We start from the raw sequence: 19,467 nt of genomic DNA on the forward strand, positions 1-19,467 counted from the left end.
TACAATAGTAAAAATGAAATTTCATCATTTTAATTGCCTATATATTTATAATTTTTAAAGAATTAAATTAAATTTTTATCTTTTTTAGGGGATCAAAATGCAATTTTACCTTTACTAATTTAAAATTTTAAAAGTTTTAAAGGGCTTAAATGAAAAAAAAATCATTTTAAGGGGTGTCGGGGCCCTTATCAGCCCCCTAGCTACACCCCTAATTGAGCTTGGATCTAATTTACATATGGTATTATCACACTTCCAACGTTGTTCAAAATTATTTTTATGTTTCTTATATTGTTTTTAATGCTTTTAAAGAAAAAATATTTTTAGTTTAGTATTTAATAATTTAATATTGTTAATATTTAATTATGTAATAATTTTATTTTACTAAAATTTTAAACACAAACTTAACATATTTTTTTAATGTATACATTATAGTATAATAAATTTAATTTTTATGTTACATAAATTACATAATATCTAAAATAATATATTACAAAATTAATAAATGGGTCGGTCCAAGTCAAGCTCAAGCCTTGAAAGTTGGTGTCGAATTCTACTCATATTTTAAATGAGCCTAAATATTTTTATCCAAACTTACATTTTAAGCTTAATATTTGTCAAAATCCTCTCAAATTTTGAAGTTAAGTTATAACCCTTGAATTAAAGTATTCTTTTGTTGATGCAAATGTGAAAAAGATAAATAGAATTAGATTGAGTTTAATTGTTTGAATTATTCAATCATTTGTATGGAGATGGAAATGTAGTTCATATTAAGCATTCTTAGCTTTCTTGCCCTTTCTTTGTAAATTGTAATATCATTACTTTCTTCATTAATCAAAAGTTTTTGAATTAAGAAAATTAAAATACTAAAATAAACCCATTTGGTATTTCGTAAGTTAACCCACTTGATGGAGAAAAAATCAATAGATTTTGTTATCTTTGTTAAATGTTAATATATTTGAGTTAGGTTAATATGTTAAACTGACAATTTTTAAAAAAATTAGTTTCTTAAACTTAGATTTGATATGAAACTTCATCACATAACAATTAAAAAATATTGTATAAAATTGAAAAAAAGAAGAAGAAGAAGTTGATGTAGCACAATCTTAGATTATAATCACACCTTAATAGAATCCAAGTTAAATGAATGATTTAAGAAGAGTTGTCAAATTACTAAGCTCATTCACCAAAATTTAATTAACCATATTATATTTTAGTTTTGAGATTTTAGTTCGGCATCTAATATATTTATTTGAAATCTGAAAAATTGGGTTGGAGGAATATGTTTTAAAAGTATATTTAAGAAACAACACGAAAACAAATTTTATTTTCCATTTTTTGCCAAATGAATTAATTTGGTTTGATAATTTTTTTTTTAAAGAAAAGCCTGAGCTATTACTAATATGCATAAGCCACTTAAAACAATCAGTCCTAAAAAAGGGGCTTGAAACCAAATAAGCCCATTGGAAAAACAAAAGACTAGACAACCTAAACCTAATGCGAAAAAGAAACAGAAAAAGAAATAGCTCGTTGCCTAGGGAAAACCCTTACCCGTCCCATCCTTTAAGTCGGCACCAATGACCGACGGTTTCCATTTCCCAAAAAATTTCCAAATTCCCATCCCTGCATCCAGAAGCTTTATTTCCTCAAGACCAGATCTGCAAAGCCTTTGTTTCACACAAGGACTCAAAATTTGATCTCTTCCACAAGCCTCAATCAGGTTCGCGAATCCAATTGTCTACTAGAATCTTCACAGCGTATCTCGGGACAGAACTCCTCAGGTAAAACTCCTCACCTTTTCTCAAACTTACAGAAGCTATAGTGTCAGCAAGCTTGTTCGCTGATCTTCTAACATGCATGAAACAAATCTTCCGAAAATTCCCTAAAATGCTCTTAATGTTTCGAATATTGAGAGAAATTTCTGACTTATCTATGGAGACTGATTTACATTTTTTAATAGTCGAAAGTGAATCTCCATCTAAAATTATTTCTGTTATGCTCAAATCGATCCCCATTTGAGCTGCCCCAAAGCAGGCGAGGGCCTCCGCTGCAAAAGCCAAGCCAACATTCTCGTGTATAGTTGAACCGGAGGCAACCACTCTCTCCCTTGCGTTTCTGGCAATAAACCCCAACCCTGACCGAAAAAGAGCCCTGTTAAATGCCACGTCAAAGTTGATCTTGACCTACTCCCCAGAAGGGGCCTCCCATCTTGCAATGCCGACCACCCTTGTATGCATCATTTCCTCGATGCCATCTAAACAAATAAATCTATGAATAAAGTTAGAGCTCTCTCTGCCTGACTGAATCATATGCTCATGAACTCTTTTATTTCTTGCAGTCCACAGATCCCAAAGGGTAAGACAAGAAATTCGGCACTGCCATGTTGAACAAATGTTAAGAACCCGGGTAAGCTACTCAAACCACCCTTGATTTACATTAGAGAGAACAACTAATAACCCCAGTAATCCCCAGACTTAACTGGCAACAGGGCAACCACGAAAGACATGCGCTAAGGTTTCAACTCCATCCCTGCATCTAGGGCATATTACAGCCCTTGATAGTCTTTTAAAATACAAGTTTGACATAGATGGGATAAAATTGTTTGAAATACGCCAAACTGTAATTCTAATTTTAGAAGGTAGATTAAGGCTCCATAGTCTTCGACAGAACATTCTAATCGTGGTCTGTAATTCCTCTAAATTAGGATCATAGGTTTCAGCTTGTAATAGTTTATAGACACTTCTAATAGCGAACTCTCCAGAAGGTTCACTTCTCTACACCAGCTCATCATCATGCAGGATTTTTGCGAGCGGAATTCAGAGAATCCTGGCGTCATCAACAGCATCAAAAACATCAATAATAATCTCACTTCTCCATTCTCTATTAGCACTATTGATGAGCTCAGCAACTAATTCCATATTACAATTAAGAACTGGATAAGAAATTTTATAATTAACGGAACTCGGGATCCATGCATTATATAAGATATAGATATTGTTGCTCGTACCTACCCTCCAGCATAGACCATCTTGTAATATTTTCTTCGCTGCCCGGATACTTCTCCATGTATAGGACGCTCCTGCCTTCAAACTTGAGTTAAGAAAATCCGAATTTGGGTAATATTTTGCTTTCAACACCCTACCCATTAATGAATCAGGATTTGAAATAAGTCTCCACCCTTGTTTGGCGAGGATGGCCACATTAAATTTAGCTAAGCTTCTAAAACCCAAACCTCCATCCTCCTTTAACTTGCACGGTTTACCCCATTCACACCAATGCATTCCTCTTTTGCCATGACTTTTTTGCCACCAAAATCGTACTACAATACTCTCCATTTCCTCACACAAAGATTTTAGAAGAAGGAAACAATACATTGAATAGGTTGGAATGGCCTATAAAACAGACTTAATAAACACCTCTTTGCCCCTTAGAATAAAAACATAGTACTCCAACTATCAATCTTCTACTTTATACGAGCTTTCAAAATTAGAAGAGAGGCTTTTTTTTCTTTCGGCGCACCATATTAGGGAGACCCAAATATTTCTTTGGGTTATTCGAATACCTCATCCTCAAAGCACTTGAAATTTGTACTTGCATCAATTCACAAGTATTTGTATTGAAGAAGATCGTGGACTTATCAAAGTTCACACATTGTCCCGAACTAACTTCATACTCCCTCAAAATATTTTTTAAGACAGCAACTCCTTTTATTGTCGCCCTTCAAAAAATTATACAGTCATCTGCAAAAAGAATATGGGAAACCCGTGGCTCGGTCTTACTCGCCTTAACTCCCTTTATTAACCCCTCCTTCCCAGCATGTTGCATAAGGGATGAAAGTCTTTCACTACATATAAGAAAAAGAAAAGGACTCAAAGAGTCCCCTTGTCAAAGTCCTTTAGTTGGTTGAAAAGATCATCCCATCCTTCTATTAATACTAATCGAGTACGATATTGACGATAAACACTTCAACACTATATCCACCCAAGCCCTATGAAAACCTATTTTCTCCATCATAGCACACATAAAACCCCATTCCACTATATCTATAATTTACTCATATCTAACTTTAGTGCCATTAGACCCTTCCTACCACTCCTCTTCTGGCCGAATGTATATAGAATTTCATATGCAAGTAATACATTATCCGAAATCAATCTCCACGGCATAGAGGCACTTTATGAACTATCGATGCAATCTTCTAAGACATTTTGAAAGTGATTTGCAACCATTTTAGAAATCACTTTGTATATAACATTACAAGGGCTAATCGGTATAAAATTTGCCATTCTAGTAGGATTTGGAATTTTAGGAATAAGAACTATGTTTGTTACATTTATAGGTTCTAAAAATCCATATTATTATTAAGAACTCCTAAACAATATTGGCTTACCTCTTTACCCACAATATGCCAACATCTTTGGAAAAAGATAGCCGAAAAACAGTCAACTCCCCATGCCTTGATGGGACCCATATCTCTCAAAGCTCAAAAAACTTCCTCTTCCTTATATGCCACAGTTAAAGTCATATTAGCTTGATCAGAGATACATTTTTCAACTCCCATTAAAATATGGTCCATCTCTATTGCCCCTCATTTTGATGTGAAAAGATTCCCAAAGAAACTCCTCGCTATGTTCTCCATTTCATTGTGATCCCTAATCATTCTACCATCACCATAATCTAGACACTTAATAGTATTCATTCTCCTTTGTTGAGAGGCATATTTATGAAAGGAAGATATATTCTTATCCCTAGCTTTAAGCCAATTTACTCTTACCCTTTTCTCTCAAAACACCTCATCCTTCTCAATTTCCATATTTGAATGAATTTTTGTATCAATAAGGTCTACCAAATTATCATCGTCGAGATTGGTTGCCATTAAACTTTTCAGTTTCCTAATCAATTGCTCTTTCAACTTATTCTTTTTCCCCTTAACACGTTTAGCCCATCCTCTCAAACTGAATCGAAGCCTCTTTAATTTTGAAAAGTTATCTCCCTTAGTCATTTTCCAGATTTTTTTAACTTCCCCTTCGAACAAGTCTTTTATAGTCCACCAAGCCTCAAATTTAAAGTCCCTAGCTACCTTCCCTTCTCCCTCGTGATCCAAGTGTACTAATAGAGGGTAATGATCCGAGGAATAATGTGGTAAATAGCGAATCAATGCATTTGGAAACTTTCTAACTAATCTTCGTTTGCCACCCCCTGTCCAACCTTTCCTTGATATTTGTTTCAGGCATGTTGCCTTGCTCCCAAGTAAACCATAGTCCTGAGTACCCTATATCAATAAGTCAACAATCCTCTAGTGTTTATCTAAATAGCTCCGTTCTTCTTTCTTCCCTCGGCAAACCCCCATTCTTCTCAAAAGCGTACATAATTTCATTAAAGTCTCCACAAACAAGCCACGGGAGATCATTATTCAACCCTAGCCTTTTAAGATCATTCAATGAACTACTCCTCTAACTTGCAAATGGGGAGCCATAGAAACTCATTAAGAGTCAATCCTTCTTACAACTCCTAACCATCACATCAATAAAATTCTATGCAGAACATCTCAAATCAATAGACATCTCTTCCTTCCATGTTAAACAAATGCCTTTTTTAGTACCTTTAGCCCATATGTCAATCCTATTAACGAAACTACACCGTCTTCTCACATTTTTCATCTTTTTTTCTCATCAAGTTTTGTCTCCATGAAGAAGACAATTTGGGGATTGAATTGCCTCAGCACATGTAGAAGGCGACGCACTGCCCATGGCATGAGATTTAGTTAGAGACTGTATTAAAATATTTTGAACTGTGGCATGAGATTTAGGATTTGTTTTCTTTTAGCATGCATAACATTTAATCTGATTTTAGGATGTCGAAGCATGAATATTAATTAATTATGCATGAACTTTTGTTTTTATTAAAAATGTAAACTCTTATCCGTTTTTGAGCTGCTAAATTTTAATTGAAGATTTTGAGTAACAGGTAAATAGAAAATTAACTAAGTTTTTAAAAGAAAAGTAGACATCGTTTCTTGATAACTCGTGAGCTTTTATAAAAAAAATAGACTAAGTTTTCTTCTAAAAATAAATAAATGTTTTAAAATGACCGTTTTAAAAACTCTGATAGTTTACTGGGCTATCTCAGTGGCTAATGTAATTTCCTGAATTTGGGTCTAACATCTAGGCCTGACTGAGGAGGTTACAGTATGTATGTATTTCTTTATAATATATTTATTGATATCTATGTTTGATTATTTTATATTTAAAAAATTAGAAATATATTTATTTTTGGTTTTTTATTTACTATTTATGAACAATTTTTTAACTGCTTGCGGACATATTTTATTATATGATCATGAACATGTTTATAAAAATATGTATTTAATATACATAAATATATTTATTTAATATTTACAAATAAGTTTTCATTTAATTTAAACAAATGAGCACGAAAATATGTAATTTTAAAGCTTAATTAATAAATTGTTGCCTAAATTTTATATACTTTTTATATTTTAATATCTAAACTTTTTTTATTCAAAAGTGATACCTTAATTATATTTCTATCACCCAAATTGTCTCAATTGTTACCATTATTAAAAGAAGAATTTAACCAATTAAATATTACCACTTGGCACAAAAAGTCACATAAGCATTGCAAAGCAGCACAAAAAGCTATATAAGCATGATAAAAGTTATTATAATTTTTTTTTGCTTTTTTATATTTTAATAGTATTTGAACTATTTATACACTTATATTTTTGAATTTTTTATATTTATATAATTTTTTAATTATTTATAAAATGTTGAAAAAAATAAAAACTTACATATATATATTTATGTTATAAAATAAAGAGAGATGGAGAGAATAAAGAATAAAGAAAATATGAAAGCAATAGAAAATGTATTTTATTGATCAAAATGGGTGATTACAATACTTTATTAGAATCTCTATTTATAGGCATAAGAAGTATAAAAGAAGTAGATATCTAAATTAGAATTTAAAGTACATTAAAACTTTATCTTAATCATGATAGACATCCACTTAATAAGATATTCATAACAATTTAAACTTTTATTTTGAATATTAAGTCATTTCTTAAAATTTTAAAAATCTCTCTATATATTTAGAATTATTTAAATTTTATATGATTATATATAATATAAAAATAAAATATATATTTTGTAATTTTATTTTGAATTTTATATTTTTATTAAAAATTGAATTTTTAATTTTTATATTTTTATATAATTAATATATTATAAAAAGTTTCATAATTTTTTGAATTCATATATATTTTCTAAGGCCTTGTTTGATAAATTATTGAAAAAATTAAATCCATCGAAAATATTAATTTTCGATGGATTTAATTTTTTCCCATGTTTGATAATCCAAAATAAAAATATAGAATTTTTTCTATAAAAAATATGGAAAATGATCTACTTATCACCTAATAGAGAATATTTTTAATTATATTTTTTATTTATTTTAATATTTTATTATCCTATTAAAAATTTTATGTTTAAAATTTGACTTTCGTTTATAACAAGATGAAATTTTTAAAAATTAAGATAAAATATAGAATACTTTTTATAATTTAAAATATATACTTATCAAACAATATAGTTATATTTTATAATAAATTTTAAATAATGTATCAAACAAATTCTATAACTTAAATTCAGTACTTAAATTTCCAACGCCTATCGTTTAGCACTTAATTTTTAGTTTACCAAATAACATCTAAGTTTTATTTTATATTTTAAATTTGTTATTTTATGTATTTTTTTAAATTATTTAATATAAATAATGATGTGATAATGCTTTTGTGGTTTTAAGCCACGTGGCACTTTGTGAGATTGATTGATGAAGCTACTAATGTGAAAAAATTGTTTAGATATTATTTTTGATAAATATGTATATTTTAATATGAAAAGTAGTTTAGAAAATAATTAATTAATTCAACTTAATTTCAAATGAGGTAAACTATACAGTAGTCAATCAATTATAAAAAAAAAAATATTTTAGACACCTAAATAAAAAGTTTACATAAGTATCCACGTTATTGTTGAATTTAGTGTCTTAAGAATAGTATATTCGTTTATATACTTGTATTTTTTCGAACAAATTAGTTTAATAAAATTATCCATGAATTATATTAATACCCTTTATATAATGTCCTCAATGATTTTTGCATGTAAAACAAAATAGAAACAAATATTAGTTTACTGGTTATCTAATATTTAACTAATATTAAACAGTATTACTTGGTTGGATCGTAATAGGAAAGACAAGTTATATTAGTAGATGAACCTAAACATGTTCTTAGTCTAATCGAAAATGAGCAAAACAATTGAAAGATTAATATGTCATCTATCAAGTTCAATTGGAGAGATGCTGTATTTTGAGTATTGGAGCGGATGATTCCCAAAAGATAGAAATATAGATGTGATGGACTAAACTGATAGTACATCAGATATGATCTAAGTAGAATATATTTTGAATTCTTTTATAGATTTTTTCACTTATGACGTTCATAGTGCGTCATACTGTAACAGCCTATTTTTTCATGGTGCCGAAAATAGTGATTTCAAGGCCACAAATCTGACGAGTAAGTTCATAAATATTATTATTTAATATTTAAGAGTCAAATATGATTTTAAAAAAGTTTTTGATATGGTGATTTATGTTATATAAATGATTAATTAAGTTCAAGTGTTAAAACCTTAAAGTCAAGTGGTTTTAGAAAATGAGGTATCGGGACCTCGTTTCTATAAATTGAGCCATAAATAATTTTTATAAATATTTACGGAGTGTTATTGTATTAAAGTTTCGTTAAGAAATTTTAACGTTTAGATAGTTAATTAATTAAAAATGACTAAATTATAAAAAGTACAAAATATGCTAAATATAGCATTTAAGTGATGAAATAGCTTAATTAATAAAGGATGAAGGACTTAAGTAAAAATTATTCCCCAATTAGTATAGTGGGGCGGCAATTTAATAGGAAATGATAAAATCATGTGTTTTGGATGGCAATTTTGTAAATTAATGAAAGTTTAAATAAAATTAAACAAAATTAAAGTAGGAAAAACAAAATTACTTTCATTTTCTTCTTCAATGGCCAAAGGCCATAGCCAAGGAGGTGAAGCTTTGGTTTTGGGTGATTTCTTTGCATGGTAGGTAATATTGACTTTTTTCTTGTAATTTTTATGTTTTTGATATCATTGCAATTAGGTCTAATTAGCCTGTACATTCGTTTTTGAAAATTAAAGATTTTGAGTGTTTCCATTGATGAATTTTTATGATTTTAGATGTTAATTGATGAATTTGAAGTATTAGTTGTTATTTATAAGTATTTTGTTAAGTAATTTTGATAAATTTGCTGATTATAGATTAAATTGTTGAAATAGTAAAATACAATGACTTAGTGTGAAATTGTTGCAAAAATAGGCTGGAATGGAAGCTAACAATATTCAGATGTTAGGAATTTGTAATAAAAATGGTTGAATTGCATATTTTAGGCTCAGGGACTAAATTGAATAAAAGTAAAATATTAGGGTAATTTTGTAAAATTTCCAGAATTAACTAAATTGTATAAAATAAATTGTTTTACTATATATATATATTAATAAATTGAATAAAATTATTAATTTAGATCAAGATCGAGTAGAAAATAAAGAAGAATGAAAAATTACCAAAAAACCCTATATTTTGACATTTTTGCGATTTGGTCAGGTAAGTTCGTACGGTTTAGAATTTAATATCACTATGAATTATTGAGTAGATTATCATTGAACAACTAATATATTTATTTTTAATTATGGATAATGATTAGTAAATAGAGATATACTATTGATTTTGATGCTCAGTTTGGATTAAACGCGGGATAGAGTACAATCGTGTTTTGGTGTGTTACGGAGGATTGGAGTGGAGATGGAATTGGAGGGAGTATCTGTTTATTACCCAAGTAAATCGAGGTTTAATATTTGTTGCGAACTCTCGCGTTATACTTTCTGTTTGGCGTGTTTCGAGTGGATCAGCTCTTATGAGCTTCTGTTAAGCTCTTATGAGCTTCTATTGTTGTGTTTCGGGTGGACCAGCTCTTGTGAGCTTCTGTTTAGCGTATTTCGATTGGATCAGCTCTTATGAGCTTCTGTCTGGTGTGTTCGGTTGATCTGACGATGTACTATTATCCATAAGTTGTTCTTCGAATGGAAAACCTCGGTAAGGTAATTTGTTTAATGAATTTGAAAGATTTGTTATTTATTGAATATTGATATGAACATAGATGAATTCATCTGATTGTAAATCTCGGTAAGGTAGCTTGTTTACTAATTTTGATAGAATTTCCATATATTTAAGCTTGAATTGAATGTTTCAATTCATCGGTTGAGATCGTGGATGACAGGAACACATATGATTAATTTTTGTGTTTATACTTTGTACTATGCAAATGAAAAGAGTAAAGAAAAAGAATAAAAAGTGATTTGCAAGTTGATACACTAACATGTGCTGTGGATAATACTTAAGCTTGTGCCAAGCTTAAGATTGGATTATACCATGTTTAATCTTAATGGTATATATTGAAATGGTAAGTGTTCAAATGGAAATATGCTTATGTTCATGAAAAGGTAGTATAAATCAAAGAATGTAATTTCTAATGAAATGATTTATCACATGCTTGATCCCAAAAAACTTATGTATAAATGTACTAACTTATGTATTGATGATGACGATTAGGTTTGTATCAAGCTTGTGGTTATGGTTGATGTTTATGTTTATGTCTTGTGTTATGCAAATGAAATGGGTGAGAAAAAGTAATGAAATGGTAAGTTCACAATTGAAATGTAATGTGATAAGATAAAAAGATTGATGAATTAAAGAACTTGCCTATATGTGGGATGTAACACCCCAAACCCGGCCTAGACGTTATGGCCGAATCTGGCGATGTCACATGAAATGGAAATTGAAATCGCATTTATCAAGTTAAAACATACCTGTTGATTAGCGACTAATTATCTTGTCCATTTTAAATTTATTTCCTTGTTACTGAATCGTTTAAAAATATTCTCTGTAGTAGAAGCTTTTAAAACTGTGACATTTGAGGAAAACTATTTGCGCATAGTAAAACCTTTATTTTTAATAAAACCGAGTTTATCTTGAGTTTGGCAGTTTAAAAACCATGAAAACAATCTAAATCCAAAATAAAAACAAACAGTTTGAAAGTCCCAAATTTACAACCAAATATCTCAAGAGAAATATAAAATAAACTATAAAGGAATGTAAAGCAATTTCAAAATAACCCATGTGGTCACCGTTGAGTCCCCGTCCCACTGATCCGTCTAAGTCTGGGGATTACCTGTACACATTAAATAGAAGGGGTGAGTTTACGTAAACTTAGTGTGTAATCCCCACAAAAAACATGCATACAATTAATTAGCAATAAATAGTCAAATGCAATCTGGGGCCTAAGCTCATTACAATTTCAGTAGCAATTCGGGCCTTAGCCCATTTCAGTTTCAGTATCAAATATGTAGTCCTACCCAACCAGTCGTTACACACCATCTTCGTCCATCCCAACACTCCATGTGGGGTTTAAAACACCCACCCATCCCTACACTCCAAGTAGTACCAAATGTCTTATATAATCAGTATATTGCAGCTAAGTTGCCAGATAATAGGCTTAAAGCCTTTCAGTACACTTCCTCCAATATATCATCATCCCAACCCAATGCAATGCAACATACAATATGTCATGCTGTTATGCAACCATTAGTCATATGTAAACATATATATATACCAGTAATCATGCATACTTTATCATGCATCACATACACTCAGATCATACATTCAGGGGTTTAGGTAACACTTACTGACCCTACAATAGGTTCACAGTCGACTTGGGCGACCTGTGTAACCCTAGAAATCATTTCAGATAAATGGGCTCACACGCCCCTGTGGCTTGCCTGTGTGGGCCTACACGCCCAGATTGGCCATGGCTCGTGTGGATCACATGGCCTGGCCCAAATTTCCACACGCTTGTGTGGATTATCCGTGTGGGCTAGCAAGCTCGTGCGGCCCACAAGACCCAAATCAGTCTAGCCCGTGTGTCGCACACGGCCTACCTAGCCATCACACGGTCGTGTCTTGTACGTACGGCCTGGCCTTGTTGATCACACACCCGTGTTATGGCATACGACCTACCACACGGGTGACCTCACTCCCGTGTGGCATCGACAGTGAGGTTTTCGGCTTTCACCGGAACCTTATTTTCTGCGTTTTCAGGTACACAACTCGTACGATTTCAATGTAGAAACACTTCCAAGCACCCCAGAACCTATAATCAACCAATAAAGCACTGAATTAAACACTTAGAAATCGAACTAAAACCGAACCCAAATCCAGATACTTATCCTTAAAGCGATGATGCTTACCCCAACTACCTCGAATCAGTCGGTCACGAAATAGCACGAGGAGAACCTTGATCCTTGCAATATGCTGCTGCCAAAGCGACAATAACCCTAATAAAAAAACTTAATATTCATAACTTACAAACCACGAGAATCCACTTACCGAAATGTGTGACAAAAATCGAACTAGCAAAGATGACGGTGAAAGTCAATAAAAAGAAATGAAATCAAAGAGAAGATGGAAGAAAGAAGAGCAAAGCCGAATATAGAACAAGGGAGGAAATGAAGAAAACGTCAGGACTTCTTCCCAAGAGTCACCAAAATTTTGAAAAAGAAAGAAAGATTATCAGGAAACTAACATTCTGATCAGAAAACCCTAAATTCTTTCCTACTTTCATTCCCACAATCCCCACTACTCACAACCACCTAAGTATTTCAGCTAAACTGAAACTCCTACAGTCCACCAAGCAAAAATTAACCCCCTCATGCAGGGATTTGAACACAAGTCCTCTAACATCCCAACACTCAACTTAACCACCAGACCAGCAGACCCATTTTATTATATACTTACAAACAATTAATTAAAAGCCTACTGACCAAAGATAGGGCTTGATTCAGAAAAATTCCAAAATTTAGTCAAAGTCATGACTTGAACTTAGATTACGCCACAACACCTTTACTAAATGAATGGATTTCTTCCACAGAACCTTTACATCGCAATCCAGAATCTGAACTGGCTCCTTCTCAAAAGTCATGTCCGGCCTAACCTCAATCTCCTCAATAGGGACAATGTGAGAAGGATCAGAGTGGTAGCGTCTCAACATTGATACGTAGAACACATCGTGGATACGGTTCAACTTTAAAGATAGCTCCAACTGATAAGCGAACGGTCCCACTCGCTTCAAAATCTGGTACCCAATAAACCTAGAACTCAGCTTGCCCTTACGACCGAACCTTAGAATCTTCTTCTATGGAGAGACCTTAAGAAAGACCAGGTCTCCCACAGAATACTCAATCTCATGCCTCTTCAGATCAGCATAGGATTTCTGTCTATCAGAAGCCGCCTTTAGATGATCCCGAATCAGTTGAACCTTATCCTCTGTTTCAGAGACCAACTCAGGACCCAATACATGTCGCTCACCCAATTCAGTCCAACATAGCAGTGTACGACACATATAACCATACAGAGCCTTGTAAGGTGCCATCTGAATGCTAGACTGGAAACTGTTATTATAAGTAAACTCCGCTAGTGGTAGATACTCCTCTCAATTACTCCAAAAATTGATAACACAGCTCCTCAACATATCCTCCAATATCTGAATCACCTTTTCCGGTTGACCATCAGTTTGAGGATGGAACGTAGTACTGAAGTCCAACCTTGAACCCAGGGCTTATGTAGCCTTTTCCAAAATTGAGACGTGAAGCGAGGATCCCTATTAGAGATAATTGAAATTGGTACCCCATGTAGTCTCACTATCTCAGAAATATAAAGTTTCACCAGCTTCTGTAGAGAATAATCTGTCCTAACCATTATGAAGTGCGCAGACTTGGTCAATCAATCCACGATGACCCACAGTGAATCCTTCTTAGTGGGTGTTAAAGGTAACCTGCTAACAAAATCCATCGTTACTCGCTCCCATTTCCATAACAAAATCTTAACCAATTGCAGCAAACCCGAAGGTAACTGATGCTCAGCCTTAACCTGTTGACATGTCAGACATCTAGCCACAGAATCAGTAACCTCTCACTTCAATCCTAGCCACCAATACAACTCTAAAAAATCTCGGTACATCTTATTCCCACCAGTGTGCATAGCGTAAGGGCTACTATACGCCTCTTTCAGTATAGACTGTTTCAAATTAGAATCATTCGGCACACATATCCGGCCTTGGAAATACACACGTCCTTAGAGTTCAACCCAAAGTCCGTAGTGTTACCACTCTCAATTTGTCAGAACTGAAGACCTAAAGACTCATCCTTTAGCTGTTTATCCCTAATCTGCTCGATTCAAGTCGGTTTAACTTGTAGTTCAGCCAACAAGCTCCCATCATCGAACAGAAAGCCAAGCGAACATCGCTCTCAGATCAGTCATATCCCTATGGCTCAATGCATCGGCCACCACATTGGCCTTGCTCGGATGGTACTCAATGGTTCAATCATAGTCCTTAAGCAGCTCAATCCATCTATGCTGTCTAAGATTCAACTCTTTCTGAGTCAAGAGGTATTTAAGGCTTTTGTGATCAGTGTAGATGATACATTTCTCATCATATAGATAGTGCCTCTAAACCTTTAGAGCAGAAACCACGGCAGGTAATTCCAAATCATGTGTCAAATAGTTAGCCTCATGCGTCTTGAGTTGGCAAGACGCATATACCACAACTTTACCATCCTGCATCAACACACATATCAAATCGACATGTGAAGCATCGTTATAAAGTACGAACTCCTTTCTAGGCTCAGGCTGTATCAGAACATGAGCCTTAGTCAGTACAGTCTTGAGCATCTCGAAGCTCTCTTACTATGCATCAGTTCAGACAAACGGAACACCCTTACGTAGCAGCTTAATTAAGGATGCTGCAATCAATAAGAAGCCTTCCACAAACCACCGATAGTAAGTCACCAGTCCCAGAAAACTACAGATCTCGGACACATTCTTTGGTTGTTTTCAATCCAGTATAGCCTTAATCTTTCTAGGGTCGACTTGAATCCCCTTTGTAGACACCACATGGCGCAGAAATGTTACTTTATGTAACCAGAGCTCACACTTGCTGAACTTAGCATAGAGCTACTTTTCCCTCAAAATCTGAAGAACCACTCTAAGGTGCTCGTCATGCTCATCCTCAGTCTTAGAATAAACCAATATTTCATCGATGAACACCACTACAAATCGATCTAGGTAGGGCTGAAACACTCGGTTCATCAAGTCCATGAAAGTTGCTGGTGCATTAGTCAGTCCAAATGGCATCTCTAAGAACTTGTAGTGACCATAATGAGTCCTAAATGCCATCTTATGTACATCAGCCTCCTTAACCCTCAACTGATGGTACCTAGACTGGAGATCAATCTTAGAGAATACCGAAGCTCCTCAAAACTGGTCAAACAGATCATCGATCCTCGATAACGGATACTTGTTCTTAATGGTCAGCTTATTCAGTTGTCGGTAGTTAATACACATCCTCATGGATCCATCTTTGTTCTTAACAAACAGTGCCGGTACTCCCCACGGAGACATACTAGGGCGGATGAACCCAAAATCCAAAAACTCCTGAATCTGAGCCTTAAGCTCTGTAAGCTCTTTCGGTGCCATTCGATAGTGAGTGATAAACACCGAGCTGTACCAGGAAAAAGCTCAATCCCAAACTCTACTTCCCATTCGGAAGTAAACCCGGTAGCTCCTTAGGAAAGACGCCTGAAAATTCCCTTACAGTGCGGATATCCTTTACAATAGAGTCCCTAGAAGCAGAAACACTTACATAGGCCAAGTACGCCTCGCATCCATTGCGAATAAGCTTTTCAGCCATCAGTGTAGAAATCACATTTGATAGATAATCCCGACACTCTCCAATTACAACTACCTCATTATCCTCTTCAGTTCTCAAGACAACCCTCTTAGTCACACAATCCAAACTGACACGGTGCTTGACCAACTAGTCCATACCCAGAATCAGATCGAACTCTCCAAACTGAAGCTCCATTAAGTCAGCCAATATGATCTCCCCTTAAACTTCTAACGGTACATCTCTGAATAACTTATTAACCCTTATAAACTGTCCCAACGGACTCAGTACAGTAACCTTACTCGTAGTGTTCTCAATCAAAATCCTCAAGTTTTCAGATATATTGCTAGTTATGTATGAGTGAGTAGACCCTATGTCCATCAATGAATGATATGGTACATCAAAAATAAGGAACGTACCAGTGATAACATCTGGAGCATCTCTGTCCTCTCGGTGATGAGTAGCATAAACAAGAGCAGGTTACCTCACCTCAGTCTGTCCAGCACCTCTACCCGGTGCTCTCTGTCCACGGCCTAAACTGTTACTACCTCTAGCTTGACCACGACCTCTCGGTGGCTGATGTGCTACCCTCTATGGTTGTGCAGTACCGGTACTCTGAGCTTGTATCTAACCGGCCCTCAATGGACACTCTCTAATACGATGATCCAATGATCCACACCTTAGATATGCTTTAGTCCTCCTCCAAGACTCGCCCTGATGGCGTCTACCACAATCAGCACATGACTGTAGTCCAGTAGTAGTAACAGCGGGCCCAGCAACCCTCTTCAGTATCCTTAACATAGCTTGAGACAATGCGTCATCCACAGCCATGTGATCTTGAGACCCAGTCTCAGTAACGGGTGACACTGGTGTCTCACTCCTATCCAGGTTCGGCATGTTGCCCAGAGAAGATGACTCAGCTCGAGCCCCCTTACGGCCTCTACCTTGGCCTCTAGTACCACGTCCACAGATACCTCGTGCACTCATGTCTATTCAAATTTGTCTGTATTACGAATTTTATGAATCAATTACAGTTCTAATATTTATTAACAGGTGTTTTATGTAAAGCAGTATCATAAATTCAGAGTTTATTTTTTGCAAGCACAGTCTCTATCAGTTCTAGTTTCACTGTAGTTTCACTATATACTAACTAGAGTGTTTTCAGGACAGACTATCTATATTAGCATGACAGTTTATCAAAGTACTTACAGGATTGGTACCGGATACTTGGTGTACCACATTCTCAGTCAAGTCATTTTAAATCATTTAAAAATTAGTTCTTAAAAACCAAGTTTTGCAACCTAGCTTTGATACCACTAAATGTAACACCCCAAACCTAGCTCTGAGACAAAAGATTCAGATTTTTCTTGCATGAAATTGCTCATATTATTTGGTAATTAATTTCAAATTTACATGTTTGTTTCATAGTTTATTTACACCCATGATTTCTTCCTCGTCCTCTTCGGCCTTGTTAGTTTCTTCTAACCAGCTCTTAGTAGGAGTGGATCGACAACGCGTAAGCAAAAAAGCATTTATAGTTGGGACTGCAGTAGCTTGATCATCAACATGATCGAGGGAGCATTTACGAACAATCATAATTCTTAATATCAATCTGCAAACTTGAGAAGATTACAAATTTTAAAAACTTAATATCAATCAACATGATTTTGTTGCATGTCTAAAAGAACATTGAAATAAATAACTTATGGAATAGGGGAAAATTTGAACATAATATGACCAATTCTTAAAGAAAATTAAGGTGCACATAGCATAGAAGGGGAGACGCAAGAATCATAATGCAGCTAATAAGGGTGAATCAGACTAAAGCATTAAAATGATTTGTGGAACAAATTAGACACAAGGGATGTATAGTTCAGATATAAAACTTAACTAAATCTATAGCACAAATCTCATGTCTCAGCAGAAGCAATGAAACTGAGCCAAGACACCACTAAAACAATTGAGTTTTGACACCCTTTAGACCATTTCATGCAGGAAAGAAATGCCTCACTGTAATCACTTGCTTATTTGGACATTCTTTGTACACCCTTCTCCAAACAAAACTCTTAACATTTGCAAGCATGTTTACCCTCTAATTTGATACAAAAATGGTAACAAGCCGATTTTAAGGACTGCAATATCCTAATTTCATATTTCATGTTGAGCTTCATGTTGGGAATATCTTGAAAGTTAGATTACTAGGAAGAACAAAGATACAAACGTTGGACAAAGGAATTGAATAGAACCAACCTAACATAATCAAACAAACTGCTAGAAATTTCAGACTATTCTAAATAACACAATATCAGAAAACAAGAAAGAAATAAGGCAAAGAGCAACAATATGTAACTATAAAAATTCAAAAACATACTTGATGATGTCTCCGGAATAGCTCTCTGTGATTGATACAATAGAAGCAAGGAACTTGATGTTTGAGCTGATGCTTGAAGTCTCTGTTGCATATTTTGTTTTACTTGATTGGGCTACTTTTGCAAACCCAACTGTTGTTGCAATTGAGTAGGCTGTGATTGCATCTGAGACATCAGTTACTGCTACTGTTGTGGCAGCTGTGATGTCTGTCATCTTATTCATTAATAAGAAAGATTTTTATTTTCTGAATAAAGTAGACAACCTGAATCCATTCTATATCAACAACAACGATAGTACAAACAATAGAGCGATAGATTACAAGTTTCCATACATGATTTCGCACATAGAAGAAAAGCAAAATAAGTGAAATAATTCCATCTAAAATGAAATTAATCAAAAAAAGCCAAAACAGATGCAGAATAGATGATTGAGAATGTAAAATTTTTTTATATTAATTCTATATCAGCACAAAATCAGCAGTAAGAAAGAAAAATATGGAATACCCACAAATGGATTGTGAACAAACAAACTGATTCAGATCAGAAAAGATCGAATTGAGAAACCAATTATTCAAGAACATGAAGAAGATATAAATTTTTCTTAGAATAAACAAACAAACAAACAAAAATTGGATTGAACAAACAAATCACTTGATTTTAAGTCTTAGAACATAAATTTGTTGGTAAAGAAGACATACCTAGACCCTCCATTAAATCCTCTTTTGTTTTTGTATCTGAATAAAAAATTCTGATGATAATAGCTTTTTTTAGTCAAATGAAAAAGAAAGGTAAAAAAAAATAGAGGAGATGAATGGTTTTTTCAACTAATATTTAGGGTTTAAAAATTTTAATTAATTAAATTTATTTAATTAAAAATATATTCTCATCCTATTTGGAAATCCAAGTTGGCACTTAAAATCTAGTTGGACTGCCACGTAGGATTACCGTTAGGGAGATAACGAAACTTAACAGAAGAGTGATCACTTTGTAACAGAATAAAAACATAAGTGACTAAAACGTAACATCTCAAACATAAGTGAATAATATGTAACCTGAGGCAAACAAAAGTGACTATTTTTGTAGTTTATCCTAAAAACAATAACAGTGCTTTCCCTTCATAATATCATCCACGAAAACAAGCACTAAAAAATTGATGAGCCAAATTAGAGAAATTAGGGCATTGATTTGTGAAAATCAACTCAATGA

The 19,467-nt window shown here is 33.7% G+C and overlaps 1 long non-coding RNA gene across 3 annotated transcripts; it reads left to right on the top strand.

The window, feature by feature from the left end:
- The first annotated feature begins 1,370 nt into the window (after window positions 1–1,370).
- Window positions 1,371–2,953, top strand: LOC121230624 (uncharacterized). Of its 3 annotated transcripts, none has more exons than XR_005928619.1 (3): window positions 1,371–1,778; window positions 2,018–2,226; window positions 2,336–2,953. It is a non-coding gene; the product is annotated as an uncharacterized lncRNA (long non-coding RNA). The 3 variants fall into 3 exon arrangements; XR_005928620.1 differs by having other exon boundaries at window positions 1,373–1,778; window positions 2,029–2,226; XR_005928618.1 differs by having other exon boundaries at window positions 1,384–1,778; window positions 2,032–2,226.
- The last annotated feature ends 16,514 nt before the right edge of the window (window positions 2,954–19,467 follow it).

Source organism: Gossypium hirsutum, chromosome A06 (genome assembly GCF_007990345.1).
Source record: "Gossypium hirsutum isolate 1008001.06 chromosome A06, Gossypium_hirsutum_v2.1, whole genome shotgun sequence".
NCBI lineage: Eukaryota > Viridiplantae > Streptophyta > Magnoliopsida > Malvales > Malvaceae > Gossypium > Gossypium hirsutum.